We start from the raw sequence: 5,533 nt of genomic DNA, 5'->3' as shown, positions 1-5,533 counted from the left end.
CCGTGACGTTGCGAAGATCCCGTGAGTGCGCATGTGCCGAGTGGTTGCTCCGCCCTCCCTAGGCTGTCGTTATGCTGTGAGAGTGTCTGCGTGTGTGTAGGCTGCAGCTTGGGAGGCCGCCATATTTTCGGAGACCAATCCAACTGCTGTTACACTTCACCAGCCACTTCCCATATGGGGACAGTAGGTGTCCTCGGGCTCTTGTGTCCAGCAGGGAGCACTGTATATATTATTGTGAGCACCAGCAGCCGGTGACTGAGAGACCGGGGAGAGAGTGACACACAGATTGTAGTGAGGGAGGCACATACAGGAGTAATGGGACAGTGACAGGAGGACATATAGACAGACAGCAGTAATGGAGGCTGATAGATAGGGAGTGAGAGGAGACAGACAGGAGTAATGGATCCTGAGAGACAGGAGTGACAGAGACAGATACTGGTGGATGGAGACACACGGGAGAGGCAGACATTAATAGTAAGGAGGACACTAGATGTGACAGGAGATGGGTTAAATGACATCACATAAGCCATTACACTAGGGACGATACACAGCTGCAGTATACAGGTATATACAATAGGAACAGTGGTATATACTATAGGTAGCGAGAGAGACCTGCGTAGACAGCCATCTGATGGATATCTGCTGAGAGACATACAGCAATACATGTTCCAGTACCTCATACTGGGCTCCTGCAACCTGAAGACACCTCATGGAAGAGTCTGCATGTGCCAAAGTCCACGTCCATTGTGTGTGCCAAAGCAAGATAGAAGTGTGTTTTCCTAGAAGCAATATGAGCGGCAACAGGACATTTGCTAAATACCCTTCAGACTCCTCTGGAACAATGCAAGTGACAGCACTGGAGAACGGACTAGGTGAGAGCGGTGGGAGTGATCAATGGGAGGGTTCCCGCAAGTCAGACGAGAGATGATTGGGATCAGATCAGGGCAGGCGAGAGATGATAGGGATCAGATCAGGGCAGACGAGAGATGATAGGGATCAGATCAGGGCAGGCGAGAGATGATAGGGATCAGATCAGAGCAGGCGAGAGATGATAGGGATCAGATCAGGGCAGGCGAGAGATGATTGGGATCAGATCAGGGAAGGCGAGAGATGATTGGGATCAGATCAGGGCAGGCGAGAGATGATAGGGATCAGATCAGGGCAGACGAGAGATGATAGGGATCAGATCAGGGCAGGCGAGAGATGATTGGGATCAGATCAGGGAAGGCGAGAGATGATTGGGATCAGATCTGGGAAAGCGAGAGATGATTGGGATCAGATCAGGGAAGGCGAGAGATGATAGGGATCAGATCAGGGCAGACGAGAGATGATAGGGATCAGATCAGGGCAGGCGAGAGATGATTGGGATCAGATCAGGGAAGGCGAGAGATGATTGGGATCAGATCAGGGAAGGCGAGAGATGATTGGGATCAGATCAGGGAAGGCGAGAGATGATTGGGATCAGATCAGGGAAGGCGAGAGATGATTGGGATCAGATCAGGGAAGGCGAGAGATGATTGGGATCAGATCAGGGAAGGCGAGAGATGATTGGGATCAGATCAGGGCAGGTTAGAGATAATTGGATCAGGTCAGGGCATGTGAGAGATGGGGGATTGGGGATCAGGGCAGGCGAGAGATGGGGGATTGGGGATTAAGACAGGGGATAGATGGGGGATTGGCGATCAGGGCAGGTGAGAGATGGGGAGATTGGGGATTAGGACAGGTGAGAGATGGGGGATTGTGGATCAGGGCAGGTGAGAGATGGGGGATTGGGGATCAGGGCAGGTGAGAGATGGGGAGATTGGGGATTAGGACAGGTGAGAGATTGGGGATCAGGGCAGGTGAGAGATGGGGGATTAGGACAGGTGAGAGATTGGGGATCAGGGTAGGCGAGAGATGGTGGATTGGGGATTAGGACAGGTGAGAGATGGGGGATTGAGGATCAGGGCAGGTGAGAGATGGGGGATTGAGGATCAGGGCAGGTGAGAGATGGGGGATTGGGGATTAGGACAGGCGAGAGATGAGAGATTGGGGATCAGGGCAGGTGAGAAATTGAGGGTTAGGACAGGCGAGAGATGGGGCATTGAGGATCAGGGCAGGCGAGAGATGGGGGATTGGGGGTCAGGGCAGGTGAGAGATGGGGGATTGGGGATTAGGACAGGTGAGAGATGGGGATTGGGGATCAGGGCAGGTGAGAGATGGGGGATTTTGGATTAGGACAGGCGAGAGATGGGGGATTAGGGCAGGTGAGAGATGGGGAGATTGGGGATTAGGACAGGTGAGAGATTGGGGATCAGGGCAGGTGAGAGATGGGGGATTTTGGATTAGGGCAGGTGAGAGATTGGGGATTAGGGCAGGTGAGAGATGGGGAGATTGGGGATTAGGACAGGTGAGAGATTGGGGATCAGGGCAGGTGAGAGATGGGGGATTGGGGATTAGGACAGGTGATAGATGGGGGATTGAGGATCAGGGCAGGTGAGAGATGGGGGATTGGGGATTAGGACAGGTGAGAGATGGGGCATTGAGGATCAGGGCAGGTGAGAGATGGGGGATTGGGGATTAGGACAGGCGAGAGATGGGAGATTGGGGATCAGGGCAGGTGAGAAATTGAGGATTAGGACAGGCGAGAGATGGGGCATTGGGGATCAGGGCAGGCGAGAGATGGGGGATTGGGGATTAGGACAGGCGAGAGATGGGGGATTGGGGATCAGGGCAGGTGAGATATGGGGAGATTGGTGATTAGGACAGGTGATAGATGGGGGATTGGGGATCAGAGCAGGTGAGAGATTGGGGATTAGGACAGGCGAGAGATGGGGGATTGGGGATCAGGGCAGGTGAGAGATGGGGGATTGATGATCAGGGCAGGTGAGAGATGGGGGTTTGGGGATTAGGACAGGCGAGAGATGGGGGATTGGGGATCAGGGCAGGTGAGAGATGGGGGATTGGGGATTAGGGCAGGGAGAGATGGGGGATTAGGGCAGGTGAGAGATGGGAGATTGGGGATTAGGGCAGGTGAGAGATGGGGGATTGGGGATTAGGACAGGTGATAGATGGGGGATTGAGGATCAGGGCAGGTGAGAGATGGGGGATTGGGGATTAGGACAGGTGAGAGATGGGGCATTGAGGATCAGGGCAGGTGAGAGATGGGGGATTGGGGATTAGGACAGGCGAGAGATGGGAGATTGGGGATCAGGGCAGGTGAGAAATTGAGGATTAGGACAGGCGAGAGATGGGGCATTGGGGATCAGGGCAGGCGAGAGATGGGGGATTGGGGATTAGGACAGGCGAGAGATGGGGGATTGGGGATCAGGGCAGGTGAGATATGGGGAGATTGGTGATTAGGACAGGTGATAGATGGGGGATTGGGGATCAGAGCAGGTGAGAGATTGGGGATTAGGACAGGCGAGAGATGGGGGATTGGGGATCAGGGCAGGTGAGAGATGGGGGATTGATGATCAGGGCAGGTGAGAGATGGGGGTTTGGGGATTAGGACAGGCGAGAGATGGGGGATTGGGGATCAGGGCAGGTGAGAGATGGGGGATTGGGGATTAGGGCAGGGAGAGATGGGGGATTAGGGCAGGTGAGAGATGGGAGATTGGGGATTAGGGCAGGTGAGAGATGGGGGATTGGGGATTAGGGCAGGCGAGAGATGGGGGATTAGGGCAGGCGAGAGATGGGAGATTGGGGATTAGGGCAGGTGAGAGATGGGGGATTGAGGATCAGGGCAGGTGAGAGATGGGGGATTGGGGATTAGGACAGGCGAGAGATGGGAGATTGGAGATCAGGGCAGGTGAGAAATTGCGGATTAGGACAGGCGAGAGATGGGGCATTGGGGATCAGGGCAGGCGAGAGATGGGGGATTGGGGATTAGGACAGGCGAGAGATGGGGGATTGGGGATTAGGGCAGGTGAGAGATGGGGGATTGGGGATCAGGGCAGGTGAGAGATGGGGGATTGGGGATTAGGACGGGCTAGAGATGGGGGATTGGGGATTAGGGCAGGTGAGATATGGGGGATTGAAGATCAGGACAGGTGAGAGATGGGGGATTAGGGATTAGGGCAGGTGAGAGATGGGGAGATTGGGGATTAGGACAGGTGAGAGATTGGGGATCAGGGCAGGTGAGAGATTGGGGATTAGGACAGGTGATAGATGGGGGATTGGGGATTAGGACAGGTGAGAGATGGGGGATTGAGGATCAGGGCAGGTGAGAGATGGGGGATTGGGGATTAGGACAGGCGAGAGATGGGAGATTGGGGATCAGGGCAGGTGAGAAATTGAGGATTAGGACAGGCGAGAGATGGGGCATTGGGGATCAGGGCAGGCGAGAGATGGGGGATTGGGGATTAGGACAGGCGAGAGATGGGGGATTGGGGATTAGGGCAGGTGAGAGATGGGGGATAAGGGCAGGTGAGAGATGGGGGATTGGGGATTAGGACAGGCGAGAGATGGTGGATTGGGGATTAGGACAGGCGAGAGATGGGGGATTAGGGCAGGTGAGAGATGAGGGATTGGGGATTAGGGCAGGGAGAGATGGGGGATTAGGGCAGGTGAGAGATGCGAAATTGGGGATTAGGGCAGGCGAGAGATGGGGGATTAGGGCAGGCGAGAGATAGGAGATGGGGGATTAGGGCAGGCGAGAGATGGGGGATTAGGGCAGGCGAGAGATGGGGGATTAGGGCAGGTGAGAGATGGGAGATTGGGGATTAGGACAGGCGAGAGATGGTGGATTGGGGATTAGGACAGGCGAGAGATGGTGGATTGGGGATTAGGACAGGTGAGAGATGGGGGATTGGGGAATAGGGCAGGCGAGAGATTGGGGATTAGGGCAGGTGAGAGATTGGGGATTAGGGCAGGTGAGAGATGGGGAATTGGGGATGAGGACAGGCGAGAGATGGGGGATCTGGCATGAATTGTTTTGCACATAACAGGTGAGCGGTCAGCTGGATTAGGCCAGAGGCAACATTACATACCGGAGTGCAGACCAGAGGTGATTGTAGTGGTGCAGTGAGAGGTCAGAGGGACATGTGTGGCTCGCACATTGGCTGTACTCCGGGAGGCTGCGTGTGGGCACTGTATACTTGGGAGGTATGGAGAATATCTGTATACTGTATGTATAATACTATTTATTTCTGATTGTGTTGTAGATTGTCCTCAGTGAGGGATTGTGTACACGGTGTGCAGGTAAGACTCTGTATGATACATTGCAGCTGGCTCTGATCCATGTCGTACCGCTGAGCGTTGGTGATCAGCATTTATCCGCACATTGCACTACATCCCCTAGGGTTCTAGTCCGCGAATGGGAAGTAACAGTATTACTGTGTCCTAGGGGGAAAGTTACTACGTGATGTGGGGTCAGGTGTGGTATGGCGGTCCGACAACCGGGATACCTACATGGTAAACCCGACATCCCCCCCCCCGAAAGAGGTGGGAAGCAGTGTTCACCTATTTGCTACATAGGATCTTGTCACCTCTGTATTACTCTGCATAATGTAGCAATATAGTCAGAGATTTAGTATTGTAATCATTGTTATGT

At 54.1% G+C, this 5,533-nt stretch overlaps 1 protein-coding gene across 1 annotated transcript in view; it reads left to right on the top strand.

The window, feature by feature from the left end:
• Positions 1–138: 138 nt before the first annotated feature.
• Positions 139–5,533, top strand: part of GBA2 (glucosylceramidase beta 2) — a 109,220-nt gene continuing 103,825 nt past the window's right edge. The window contains exons 1-2 of the mRNA XM_083155490.1: positions 139–872; positions 5,145–5,181. The gene's annotated coding sequence lies outside the window, so the exon portion shown is untranslated. The remainder of the gene's footprint in view (positions 873–5,144; positions 5,182–5,533) is intronic.

Source organism: Crinia signifera, chromosome 1, assembly GCF_055691185.1.
Source record: "Crinia signifera chromosome 1, ASM5569118v1, whole genome shotgun sequence".
NCBI classification, from domain to species: domain Eukaryota; kingdom Metazoa; phylum Chordata; class Amphibia; order Anura; family Myobatrachidae; genus Crinia; species Crinia signifera.
Note: the sequence above shows the minus strand (reverse complement) of the source record. Positions and strands in the feature narration are given on the sequence as shown.